Genomic DNA, 14,317 nt, shown 5'->3' on the forward strand with positions numbered 1-14,317 from the left:
CTGCTACGGTCAGTGCCTTCCCGAGGCAACCTACAGTTTATGGTCGAGTCTCCAGTCTGTCCTCGTCATTACAGTGGAATTGTTTTTTATGCTTTGTTTACCGCTCCGATTTGTCTAGGAGTATTGCATATTTCCTTTACTGGAATAAAGACTCTGTTTCGCCAAGTCGCTTTTGGGTCCTCATTCACCTGCATAACAGAAGGATCCGACCAAAGAATGGACCCAGCGACTACAGACGCTCGTAACACTGCCGTCGAGATCCAAGGAGCCATGCTCGGCAGACACGAGCAGGAATTGTCTGCTGCTCGTCATGCCGTGGAGAACCTGGCCGCTCAGGTTTCCGACCTCTCTGGACAGTTCCAGAGTCTTCGTCTCGTGCCACCTGTTACTTCCTGGTCTGCCGAGCCTCCGGAACCTAGGGTTAATAACCCACCTTGTTACTCCGGGCAGCCCACGGAGTCTGGCTCCTTTCTCACCCAGTATGATATTGTGTTCTCTCTCAACCCAACACATACTCTAGAGAGAGAGCTCGGGTTGCTACGTCATATCACTCCTTACTGGCCGGGCTCGAGAGTGGGGCACAGCTATCTGGGAGGCAAGGGCTGATTGTTCTAACAATTACCAGAACTTTAAAGAGGAGATGATTCGGGTTTTTGACCGTTCAGTTTTTGGTAGGGAGGCTTCTAGGGCCCTGGCTTCCCTATGCCAAGGTGATCGATCCATAACGGATTACTCTATAGAGTTTCGCACTCTTGCTGCCTCTAGTGACTGGAACGAGCCGGCGCTGCTCGCTCGTTTTCTGGAGGGACTCCACGCAGTGGTTAAAGATGAGATTCTCTCCCGGGAGGTTCCTTCCAGTGTGGACTCTTTGATTGCTCTCGCCATCCGCATAGAACGACGGGTAGATCTTCGTCACCAAGCTCGTGGAAGAGAGCTCGCGTTAACGGTGTTTCCCTGCTCCGCATCGCAACCATCTCCCTCCTCTGGCTCAGAGACTGAGCCCATGCAGCTGGGAGGTATTCGCATCTCGACTAAGGAGAGGGAACGGAGGATCACCAACCGCCTGTGCCTCTATTGCGGACTTGCTGGACATTTTGTCAATTCATGTCCAGTAAAGCCAGAGCTCATCAGTAAGCGGAGGGCTACTGGTGAGCGCTACTACTCAGGTCTCTCCATCTAGATCCTGTACTACTATGTCGGTCCATCTACGCTGGACCGGTTCGGGTGCTACATGCAGTGCCTTGATAGACTCTGGGGCTGAGGTTGTTTTATGGACGAAGCATGGGCTCGGGAAACATGACATTCCTTTCAGACAGTTAGACAAGCCTACGCCCATGCTCGCCTTAGATGGTAGTCATCTTCCCAGTATCAGATATGAGACACTACCTTTAACCCTCACAGTATCTGGTAACCACAGTGAGACTATTTCTTTTTTGATTTTTCGTTCACCTTTTACACCTGTTGTTTTGGGTCATCCCTGGCTAGTATGTCATAATCCTTCTATTAATTGGTCTAGTAATTCTATCCTATCCTGGAACGTTTCTTGTCATGTGAAGTGTTTAATGTCTGCTATCCCTCCCGTTTCTTCTGTCCCCACTTCTCAGGAGGAACCTGGCGATTTGACAGGAGTGCCGGAGGAATATCATGATCTGCGCACGGTCTTCAGTCGGTCCCGAGCCAACTCCCTTCCTCCTCACCGGTCGTATGATTGTAGTATTGATCTCCTTCTGGGGACCACTCCTCCTCGGGGTAGACTATACTCTCTGTCGGCTCCCGAACGTAAGGCTCTCGAGGATTATTTGTCTGTGTCTCTTGACGCCGGTACCGTAGTGCCTTCTTCCTCTCCGGCCGGGGCGGGGTTTTTTTGTTAAGAAGAAGGACGGTACTCTGCGCCCCTGCGTGGATTATCGAGGCTGAATGACATAACGGTTAAGAATCGTTATCCGCTTCCCCTTATGTCATCAGCCTTCGAGATTCTGCAGGGAGCCAGGTGCTTTACTAAGTTGGACCTTCGTAACGCTTACCATCTCGTGCGCATCAGAGAGGGGGACAGTGGAAAACGGCGTTTAACACTCCGTTAGGGCATTTTGAGTACCGGGTTCTGCCGTTTGGTCTCGCCAATGCGCCAGCTGTTTTTCAGGCATTAGTTAATGATGTTCTGAGAGACATGCTGAACATCTTTGTTTTTGTCTACCTTGACGATATCCTGATTTTTTCACCGTCAATCGAGATTCATGTTCAGCACGTTCGACGTGTACTCCAGCGCCTTTTAGAGAATTGTCTCTACGTGAAGGCTGAGAAGTGCTCTTTTCATGTCTCCTCCGTTACTTTTCTCGGTTCTGTTATTTCCGCTGAAGGCATTCAGATGGATTCCGCTAAGGTCAAGCTGTCAGTGAGTGGCCCGTTCCAAGGTCACGTGTCGAGTTGCAGCGCTTTCTAGGTTTCGCTAATTTCTATCGGCGTTTCATTCGTAATTTCGGTCAAGTTGCTGCCCCTCTCACAGCTCTTACTTCTGTCAAGACGTGTTTTAAGTGGTCCAGTTCCGCCCAGGGAGCTTTTGATCTTCTAAAAGAACGTTTTACGTCCGCTCCTATCCTCATTACTCCTGACGTCACTAGACAATTCATTGTCGAGGTTGGCCTTCAGAGGTAGGCGTGGGAGCCATTCTATCCCAGCGCTTCCAGTCTGACGATAAGGTTCATCCTTGCGCTTATTTTTCTCATCGCCTGTCGCCATCTGAACACAACTATGATGTGGGTAACCGCGAACTGCTCGCCATCCGCTTAGCCCTAGGCGAATGGCGACAGTGGTTGGAGGCGACCGTTCCTTTGTCGTTTGGACAGACCATAAGAACCTTGAGTACATCCGTTCTGCCAAACGACTTAATGCTCGTCAAGCTCGTTGGGCGTTGTTTTTCGCTCGTTTCGAGTTTGTGATTTCTTACCGTCCGGGTAGTAAAAACACCAAGCCTGATGCCTTATCCCGTCTTTTTAGTTCTTCTGTGGCTTCTACTGATCCCGAGGGATTCTTCCTTATGGGCGTGTTGTCGGGTTGACAGTCTGGGAATTGAAAGACAGGTTAAGCAAGCACTCACGCACACTGCGTCGCGCGCGCTTGTCCTAGTAACCTTCTTTTCGTTCCTGTTTCTACTCGTCTGGCTGTTCTTCAGTGGGCTCACTCTGCCAAGTTAGCTGGTCATCCCGGCGTTCGAGGTACTCTTGCTTCTATTCGCCAGCGCTTTTGGTGGCCTACTCAGGAGCGTGACACGCGCCGTTTCGTGGCTGCTTGTTCGGACTGCGCGCAGACTAAGTCAGGTAACTCTCCTCCTGCCGGTCGTCTCAGACCGCTTCCCATTCCTTCTCGACCATGGTCTCACATCGCCCTAGACTTCATTACCGGTCTGCCTTTGTCTGCGGGGAAGACTGTGATTCTTACGGTTGTTGATAGGTTCTCTAAGGCGGCACATTTCATTCCCCTCGCTAAACTTCCTTCCGCTAAGGAGACGGCACAAATCATCATCGAGAATGTGTTCAGAATTCATGGCCTCCCCGTTAGACGCCGTTTCAGACAGAGGCCCGCAATTCACGTCACAGTTTTGGAGGGAGTTCTGTCGTTTGATTGGTGCGTCCGTCAGTCTCTCTTCCGGGTTTCATCCCCAGTCTAACGGTCAAGCAGAGAGGGCCAATCAGACGATTGGTCGCATACTACGCAGCCTTTCTTTCAGAAACCCTGCGTCTTGGGCAGAACAGCTCCCCTGGGCAGAATACGCTCACAACTCGCTTCCTTCGTCTGCTACCGGGTTATCTCCGTTTCAGAGTAGTCTGGGTTACCAGCCTCCTCTGTTCTCATCCCAGCTTGCCGAGTCCAGCGTTCCCTCCGCTCAAGCGTTTGTCCAACGTTGTGAGCGCACCTGGAGGAGGGTGAGGTCTGCACTTTGCCGTTACAGGGCACAGACTGTGAGAGCCGCCAATAAACGTAGGATTAAGAGTCCTAGGTATTGTTGCGGCCAGAGAGTGTGGCTTTCCACTCGCAACCTTCCTCTTACGACAGCTTCTCGTAAGTTGACTCCGCGGTTCATTGGTCCGTTCCGTGTCTCCCAGGTCGTCAATCCTGTCGCTGTGCGACTGCTTCTTCCGCGACATCTTCGTCGCGTCCATCCTGTCTTCCATGTCTCCTGTGTCAAGCCCTTTCTTCGCACCCCGTTTGTCTTCCCTCCCCCTCCCGTCCTTGTCGAGAGCGCACCTATTTACAAGGTACGTAGGATCATGGACATGCGTTCTCGGGGACGGGGTCACCAATACTTAGTGGATTGGGAGGGTTACGGTCCTGAGGAGAGGAGTTGGGTTCCGTCTCGGGACGTGCTGGACCGTTCGCTGATTGAGGATTTCCTCCGTTGCCGCCAGGATTCCTCCTCGAGTGCGCCAGGAGGCGCTCGGTGAGTGGGGGTACTGTCATGTTTTGTCTTATATTGTCTTGTCATTTTGCTTTCCCTTCTGTTCGTTTTCCCCTGCTGGTCTTTTTAGGTTCGTTCCCTTTTTCTCTCTCCCTCCCTCTCTCTCTTCTCTCTATCGTTCCGTTCCTGCTCCCAGCTGTTCCTATTCCCCTAATCAATCATTTAGTCTTTCCACACCTGTTCCCTATCTTTTCCTCTGATTAGAGTCCCTATTTCTCCCCTTGTTTTCCGTTTCTGTCCTGTCGGATCCTTGTATATTGTTCACCGTGCTGTGTCTTTGTCTCGCCCTGTCGTGTCGTGTTTCCCTCAGATGCTGCGTGGTGAGCAGGTGTCTGAGTCTGCTACGGTCAGTGCCTTCCCGAGGCAACCTACAGTTTATGGTCGAGTCTCCAGTCTGTCCTCGTCATTACGAGTGGAATTGTTTTTTATGCTTTGTTTACCGCTCCGATTTGTCTAGGAGTATTGCATATTTCCTTTACTGGAATAAAGACTCTGTTTTCGCCAAGTCGCTTTTGGGTCCTCATTCACCTGCATAACAATAATAAGTAACTTATTCTCAAACCCTGAACAATATGACATTTAATCAAATACAAATTACATGACCCTCCCCTGGACTAAATAAAAACATACTAAACCATCCCCTGACTGGAATTGAAAAAGCATGACTCTCCACCATTTTCATCCAGGTAACAATTGTGTAGATTTAGACCCAACACAACCGGTCAAACTGATGAACATTTTGCACATAAAATCTCTCCACTTTTTGTTGTTGTGTTATTCTATTTTCTCCCAGGTCCCTAAACATCTTTGCTCCGAGAAAGAAGCAGACGTGACACAACTTTATTGACTTCAACTAGGGGTTGTACAAACCTACAGTACTTGTCTGCCTCAACGACCTGTGCAACAAGGTACCATTTTACAAATGCAATGTGTCATGTTTGTCATTTATTATCATGTCTTGTCCCTGTGCTCCCCATGCTATTCGTTTCCCTCTGCTGGTCTTATTTGGTTCTTTCCCTCCTTCTATCCCTCTCTCTCCCCCTCCCTCTCTCACTCTCTCGCTCTCTCTTCTCTCTATCGTTCCGTTCCTGCTCCCAGCTGTTCCTATTCCCCTAATCATCATTTAGTCTTCCCACACCTGTTCCCGATCCTTTCCCCTGATTAGAGTCCCTATTTATTCCTTTGTGATCCGTTCCTGTCCCGTCGGTTCCTTGTATTGTATTCACCATGCTGTGATTGCGTTTCGCCCTGTCCTGTCGTGTTTTTGCTGTGATTGTGTATCGCCCTGTCCTGTCGTGTTTTTTTGCCTTCATCAGATGCTGCGTGTGAGCAGGTGTCTCTGTCGACTACGGCCTGCGCCTACCCGAAGCGACCTGCAGTCTGTGGCCGCTTCTCCAGTTATTTCCCCTCTACAAGTCTAGAGGATTTCTGTTATTCCCTGTTTGGACTTAAATAAACTCTGTTTCTGTTAAGTCGCTTTTGGGTCCTCTTTCACCTGCATGACAGAAGGAACCGACCAAGGAATGGACCCAGCGACTTCAGACGCTCGTTACACTGCCGTCGAGATCCAAGGAGCCATGCTCGGCAGACACGAGCAGGAATTGTCCGCTGCTCGCCATGCCGTGGAGAACCTGGCCGCTCAGGTTTCCGACCTCTCTGGACAGTTCCAGAGTCTACGTCTCGTGCCACCTGTTACTTCCTGGCCTGCCGAGCCTCCAGAACCTAGGGTTAATAACCCACCTTGCTACTCCGGGCAGCCCACTGAGTGCCGCTCCTTTCTCACGCAGTGTGAGATTGTGTTCTCTCTCCAACCCAACACATACTCTAGAGAGCTCGGGTTGCTTACGTCATTTCACTCCTTACTGGCCGGGCTCGAGAATGGGGCACAGCTATCTGGGAGGCAAGGGCTGATTGCTCTAACAAATTCCAGAACTTTAAAGAGGAGATGATTCGGGTTTTTGACCGTTCAGTTTTTGGTGGGGAGGCTTCTAGGGCCCTGGCTTCCTTATGCCAAGGTGAACGGTCCATAACGGATTATTCCATTGAGTTTCGCACTCTTGCTGCCTCTAGTGAGTGGAACGAGCCGGCGCTGCTCGCTCGTTTTCTGGAGGGACTCCACGCAGTGGTTAAGGATGAGATTCTCTCCCGGGAGGTCCCTTCAGATGTGGACTCTTTGATTGCTCTCGCCATCCGCATAGAACGACGGGTAGATCTTCGTCACCGGGCTCGTGGAAGAGAGCTCGCATCAACGGTGTTTCCTGCTCCGCATCGCAACCATCTCCCTCCTCTGGCTTTGAGACTGAGCCCATGCAGCTGGGAGGGATTCGCATCTCGAATAAGGAGAGGGAACGGAGGATCACCAACCGCCTGTGCCTCTATTGCGGAGTTGCTGGACATTTTGTTAATTCATGTCCAGTAAAAGCCAGAGCTCATCTGTAAGCGGAGGGCTACAGGTGAGCGCAACTACTCAAGTCTCTCCATCAAGGTCCTGTACTACTTTGTCGGTCCACCTACGCTGGACCGGTTCGGGTGCTACATGTAGTGCCTTGATAGACTCTGGGGCTGAGGGTTGTTTCATGGACGAAGCATGGGTTCGGAAACATGACATTCCTTTCAGAGAGTTAGATAAGCCTACGCCCATGTTCGCCTTAGATGGTAGTCATCTTCCCAGTATCAGATTTGAGACACTACCTTTAACCCTCACAGTATCTGGTAACCACAGTGAGACTATTTCTTTTTTGATTTTCCGTTCACCGTTTACACCTGTTGTTTTGGGTCATCCCTGGCTAGTATGTCATAATCCTTCTATTAATTGGTCTAGTAATTCTATCCTATCCTGGAACGTTTCTTGTCATGTGAAGTGTTTAATGTCTGCCATCCCTCCCGTTTCTTCTGTCCCTACTTCTCAGGAGGAACCTGGCGATTTGACAGGAGTGCCGGAGGAATATCATGATCTGCGCACGGTCTTCAGTCGGTCCCGAGCCAACTCCCTTCCTCCTCACCGGTCGTATGATTGTAGTATTGATCTCCTTCCGGGGACCACTCCTCCTCGAGGTAGACTATACTCTCTGTCGGCTCCCGAACGTAAGGCTCTCGAGGATTATTTGTCTGTGTCTCTTGACGCCGGTACCATAGTGCCTTCTTCTTCTCCGGCCGGGGCGGGGTTCTTTTTTGTTGGGAAGAAGGACGGTGCTCTGCGCCCCTGCGTGGATTATCGAGGGCTGAGTGACATGGCGGTTGAGAATCGTTGTCCGCTTCCCCTTATGTCATCAGCCTTCGAGATTCTGCAGGGAGCCAGGTGCTTTGCTGGGTTGGACCTTCGTGGCGCTTGCCATCTCGTGCGCATCGGAGAGGGGGACGAGTGGAGGACGGCGTTTGGCACTCCGTTGGGGCATTTTGAGTGCCGGGTTCTGCCGTTCGGTCTCGCCAATGCGCCAGCTGTTTTTCGGGCATTGGTTGGTGATGTTCTGGGAGACATGCTGAACATTTTTGTTTTTGTCTATCTTGACGATATCCTGATTTTTTCTCCGTCACTCGAGATTCATGTTCGGCACGTTCGACGTGTTCTACAGCGCCTTTTGGAGAGTTGTCTCTGCGTGAAGGCTGAGAGGTGCTCTTTTCATGTCTCCTCCGTTACTTTTCTCGGTTCCGTTATTTCCGCTGAAGGCATTCAGATGGATTCCGCTAAGGTCCAAGCTGTCAGTGATTGGCCCGTTCCAAGGTCACGTGTCGAGTTGCAGCGCTTTTTAGGTTTCGCTAATTTCTATCGGCGTTTCATTCGTAATTTCGGTCAAGTTGCTGCCCCTCTCACAGCTCTTACTTCTGTCAAGACGTGTTTTAAGTGGTCCGGTTCCGCCCAGGGAGCTTTTGATCTTCTAAAAGAACGTTTTACGTCCGCTCCTATCCTCGTTACTCCTGACGTCACTAGACAATTCATTGTCGAGGTTGACGCTTCAGAGGTAGGCGTGGGAGCCATTCTATCCCAGCGCTTCCAGTCTGACGATAAGGTTCATCCTTGCGCTTATTTTTCTCATCGCCTGTCGCCATCTGAGCGCAACTATGATGTGGGTAACCGTGAACTGCTCGCCATCCGCTTAGCCCTAGGCGAATGGCGACAGTGGTTGGAGGGGCGACCGTTCCTTTTGTCGTTTGGACAGACCATAAGAACCTTGAGTACATCCGTTCTGCCAAACGACTTAATGCCCGTCAAGCTCGTTGGGCGTTGTTTTTCGCTCGTTTCGAGTTTGTGATTTCTTACCGTCCGGGTAGCAAGAACACCAAGCCTGATGCCTTATCCCGTCTGTTTAGTTCTTCTGTGGCTTCTACTGATCCCGAGGGATTCTTCCTTATGGGCGTGTTGTCGGGTTAACAGTCTGGGGAATTGAAAGACAGGTTAAGCAAGCACTCACGCACACTGCGTCGCCGCGCGCTTGTCCTAGTAACCTCCTTTTCGTTCCTGTTTCCACTCGTCTGGCTGTTCTTCAGTGGGCTCACTCTGCCAAGTTAGCTGGTCATCCCGGTGTTCGAGGCACTCTTGCGTCTATTCGCCAGCGCTTTTGGTGGCCGACTCAGGAGCGTGACACGCGCCGTTTTCGTGGCTGCTTGTTCGGACTGCGCGCAGACTAAGTCGGGTAACTCTCCTCCTGCCGGTCGTCTCAGACCGCTCCCCATTCCTTCTCGACCATGGTCTCACATTGCCTTAGACTTCATTACCGGTCTGCCTTTGTCTGCGGGGAAGACTGTGATTCTGACGGTTGTCGATAGGTTCTCTAAGGCGGCACATTTCATTCCCCTCGCTAAACTTCCTTCCGCTAAGGAGACGGCACAAATCATTATTGAGAATGTATTCAGAATTCATGGCCTCCCGTTAGACGCCGTTTCAGACAGAGGCCCGCAATTCACGTCACAGTTTTGGAGGGAGTTCTGTCGTTTGATTGGTGCGTCCGTCAGTCTCTCTTCCGGGTTTCATCCCCAGTCTAACGGTCAAGCAGAGAGGGCCAATCAGACGATTGGTCGCATACTACGCAGCCTTTCTTTCAGAAACCCTGCGTCTTGGGCAGAACAGCTCCCCTGGGCAGAATACGCTCAATTCGCTTCCTTCGTCTGCTACCGGGTTATCTCCGTTTCAGAGTAGTCTGGGTTACCAGCCTCCTCTGTTCTCATCCCAGCTTGCCGAGTCCAGCGTTCCCTCCGCTCAGCGTTTGTCCAACGTTGTGAGCGCACCTGGAGGAGGGTGAGGTCTGCACTTTGCCGTTACAGGTCACAGACGGTGAGAGCCGCCAATAAACGCAGGATTAAGAGTCCAAGGTATTGTTGCGGCCAGAGAGTGTGGCTTTCCACTCGCAACCTTCCTCTTACGACAGCTTCTCGTAAGTTGACTCCGCGGTTCATTGGTCCGTTCCGTGTCTCCCAGGTCGTCAATCCTGTCGCTGTGCGACTGCTTCTTCCGCGACATCTTCGTCGCGTCCATCCTGTCTTCCATGTCTCCTGTGTTAAGCCCTTTCTTCGCACCCCCGTTCGTCTTCCCTCCCCCTCCCGTCCTTGTCGAGAGCGCACCTATTTACAAGGTACATAAGATCATGGACATGCGTTCTCGGGGACGGGGTCACCAATACCTAGTGGATTGGGAGGGTTACGGTCCTGAGGAGAGGAGTTGGGTTCCGTCTCGGGACGTGCTGGACCGTTCACTCATCGATGATTTCCTCCGTTGCCGCCAGGATTCCTCCTCGAGTGCGCCAGGAGGCGCTCGGTGAGTGGGGGGTACTGTCATGTTTGTCATTTATTATCATGTCTTGTCCCTGTGCTCCCCATGCTATTCGTTTCCCTCTGCTGGTCTTATTTGGTTCTTTCCCTCCTTCTATCCCTCTCTCTCCCCCTCCTCTCTCTCACTCTCTCGCTCTCTCTTCTCTCTATCGTTCCGTTCCTGCTCCCAGCTGTTCCTATTCCCCTAATCATCATTTAGTCTTCCCACACCTGTTCCCGATCCTTTCCCCTGATTAGAGTCCCTATTTATTCCTTTGTGATCCGTTCCTGTCCCGTCGGTTCCTTGTATTGTATTCACCATGCTGTGATTGCGTTTCGCCCTGTCCTGTCGTGTTTTTGCTGTGATTGTGTATCGCCCTGTCCTGTCGTGTTTTTTTGCCTTCATCAGATGCTGCGTGTGAGCAGGTGTCTCTGTCGACTACGGCCTGCGCCTACCCGAAGCGACCTGCAGTCTGTGGCCGCTTCTCCAGTTATTTCCCCTCTACAAGTCTAGAGGATTTCTGTTATTCCCTGTTTGGACTTAAATAAACTCTGTTTCTGTTAAGTCGCTTTTGGGTCCTCTTTCACCTGCATGACAGCAATGTCTCCCATGCCAGAAGGTTAGTGAAACGAATAATTAACCATGTAAACCAAATAACATGAATTCATTAACCAGCGCAGCCTATGAAGGCTTATTGTATATTTATTCAATTATTATTTTTTGAAGTTCTTGTCTCATAATTGAACCTATTCTAGCTAGCTACATGCCAATCTGTTATTTAGCATAGCAACATCGAATAAAAAGAATGATTAGAATTAACGACTGGGTCAAAACATGAGCTGACGACCAGCCTGCTTGAGTAGCAACCTCAGAATGCAAAAGTTCTGTTGCGAGCCTGGAGGCAAATCAAATCAAAATCAAATCAAATCAAATTTTATTTGTCACATACACATGGTTAGCAGATGTTAATGCGAGTGTAGCGAAATGCTTGTGCTTCTAGTTCCGACAATGCAGTGATAACCAACAAGTAATCTAACTAACAATTCCAAAACTACTGTCTTATACACAGTGTAAGGGGATAAGGAACATGTACATAAGGATATATGAATGAGTGATGGTACAGGGCAGCATACAGTAGATGGTATCGAGTACAGTATATACATATGAGATGAGTGTGTAGACAAAGTAAACAAAGTGGCATAGTTAAAGTGGCTAGTGATACATGTGTTACATAAGGATGCAGTCGATGATGTAGAGTACAGTATATACATATGCATATGAGATTAATAATGTAGGGTAAGTAACATTATATAAGGTAGCATTGTTTAAAGTGGCTAGTGATATATTTACATCATTTCCCATCAATTCCCATTATTAAAATGGCTGGAGTTGGGTCAGTGTCAATGACAGTGTGTTGGCAGCAGCCACTCAGTGTTAGTGGTGGCTGTTTAACAGTCTGATGGCCTTGAGATAGAAGCTGTTTTTCAGTCTCTCGGTCCCAGCTTTGATGCACCTGTACTGACCTCGCCTTCTGGATGATAGCGGGGTGAACAGGCAGTGGTTCGGGTGGTTGATGTCCTTGATGATCTTTATGGCCTTCCTGTAACAACGGGTGGTGTAGGTGTCCTGGAGGGCAGGTAGTTTGCCCCCGGTGATGCGTTGTGCAGTCCTCACTACCCTCTGGAGAGCCTTACGGTTGAGGGCGGAGCAGTTGCCGTACCAGGCGGTGATACAGCCCGCCAGGATGCTCTCGATTGTGCATCTGTAGAAGTTTGTGAGTGCTTTTGGTGACAAGCCGAATTTCTTCAGCCTCCTGAGGTTGAATAGGCGCTGCTGCGCCTTCTTCACGACGCTGTCAGTGTGAGTGGACCAATTCAGTTTGTCTGTGATGTGTATGCCGAGGAACTTAAAACTAGCTACCCTCTCCACTACTGTTCCATCGATGTGGATAGGGGGTGTTCCCTCTGCTGTTTCCTGAAGTCCACAATCATCTCCTTAGTTTTGTTGACGTTGAGTGTGAGGTTATTTTCCTGACACCACACTCCGAGGGCCCTCACCTCCTCCCTGTAGGCCGTCTCGTCGTTGTTGGTAATCAAGCCTACCACTGTTGTGTCGTCCGCAAACTTGATGATTGAGTTGGAGGCGTGCGTGGCCACGCAGTCGTGGGTGAACAGGGAGTACAGGAGAGGGCTCAGAACGCACCCTTGTGGGGCCCCGTGTTGAGGATCAGCGGGGAGGAGATGTTGTTGCCTACCCTCACCACCTGGGGCGGCCCGTCAGGAAGTCCAGTACCCAGTTGCACAGGGCGGGGTCGAGACCCAGGGTCTCGAGCTTGATGACGAGCTTGGAGGGTACTATGGTGTTGAATGCCGAGCTGTAGTCGATGAACAGCATTCTCACATAGGTATTCCTCTTGTCCAGGTGGGTTAGGGCAGTGTGCAGTGTGGTTGAGATTGCATCGTCTGTGGACCTATTTGGGCGGTAAGCAAATTGGAGTGGGTCTAGGGTGTCAGGTAGGGTGGAGGTGATATGGTCCTTGACTAGTCTCTCAAAGCACTTCATGATGACGGAAGTGAGTGCTACGGGGCGGTAGTCGTTTAGCTCAGTTACCTTAGCTTTCTTGGGAACAGGAACAATGGTGGCCCTCTTGAAGCATGTGGGAACAGCAGACTGGTATAGGGATTGATTGAATATGTCCGTAAACACACCAAGGGAAATAATGGCTGTATGTGGCCTTCGGTGTGAAAGTGGGATGTCCCATTCTCTGCCAAAGAAGAGGCAAGCACTGGCTGTCAACCCGCACCAGGAACATGGGCAGTTCTTCCACTCTTTTGCCATCAACAGAAACTATTAATATCACCAACTAGCTAAATTAGCTATGTAGGCCTATTGGATATTTATTAACCCATTACAATCTAAGCCAGAGGAAGGGATCTATTAAACTATATAGAATTGTTTAAACAAGGATCATTTTGGAATTTGATTTTGAATTTTACATACATACTTTTTAAAGAATATACCTTTATTATTATTCCCAGCAAACCCTACCACCGATCCCCCAATTGGAGTAAACTAATAAACACTTCGGCTTTTACCTTCAATTTATATATCTTATACACATTTTACAGACACAATCTATTTTTACAATAGTTATTTTTTGTTTGTTCTTAGTCCTTCCTCTATTTCTGATGTCCATCCAGTTTGATTTCTATTTGTAACTGTGCTTATTTCACAAAGGTTCTGAACCTATATACATTTTACAGACCCCTGCCGTTTTACATGTTTTATCTTGCTATTAGTCCCACCCTTCAGCTCCATTCAAACTCTCCCATCTATCTCTCAACACCATCCTGATGTCGGGACTTTGACAAACTTAGCAGAGAGGGAGTGAAGACCATGAAAACACACAAGACTGATCGCTATAGCTATGCTCAACAAATACAGTGCCTTCAGAATGTATTCACACCCCTTGACTTTTTTTCACTTTTAGATTTTTAGACACAATACCCCATAATAAGTAGAAAAATGTTAAAATGATTTTTTAAAATTTTAACAAAGGAATTATAAATGAAAAGCTGAAATGTCTTTATTCAATAAGTATTCAACCCCTTTGTTATGGCAAGCCTTATTTAGTTATTTATTTAATTATTTTTAACAGGTAAGTTGACTGAGAACACATTCTCATTTACAGCAACGACCGGGGGAATAGTTACAGGGGAGAGGAGGGGGGATGAATGAGCCAATTGTAAGCTGGGGATGATTTTTTTTTCACCTTTATCTAACCAGGTAGGCTAGTTGAGAACAAGTTCTCATTTGCAACTGCGACCTGGCCAAGATAAAGCGTAGCAATTCAACACATACAACAACACAGAGTTACACATGGAATAAACAAAACATACAGTCAATAATACAGTTGAACAAAATAAAACAAAATGTCTATATACAGTGTGTGTGAGTGCAAATGAGGTAAGTTAAGAAATAAATAGGCCATGGTGGCGAAGTAATTACAATATAGCAATTAAACACTGGAATGGTAGATCGGCAGAAGATGAATGTGCAGGTAGAGATACTGGGGTGCAAAAGAGCAAAATAAATACATACCAGTATGGGGATGAGGTAGG

General features: G+C 49.1%; 1 protein-coding gene across 2 annotated transcripts in view; it reads right to left on the reverse strand.

Annotated features, from left to right (window-relative positions):
• LOC123994629 (metabotropic glutamate receptor 8-like) overlaps positions 1-14,317 on the reverse strand; it is a 1,038,970-nt gene that overhangs the window by 367,744 nt on the left and 656,909 nt on the right. The gene's annotated exons all lie outside the window — the stretch shown is intronic.

The sequence above is a fragment of the Oncorhynchus gorbuscha genome, linkage group LG14 (genome assembly GCF_021184085.1).
Source record: "Oncorhynchus gorbuscha isolate QuinsamMale2020 ecotype Even-year linkage group LG14, OgorEven_v1.0, whole genome shotgun sequence".
Taxonomy (NCBI): Eukaryota; Metazoa; Chordata; class Actinopteri; order Salmoniformes; family Salmonidae; genus Oncorhynchus; species Oncorhynchus gorbuscha.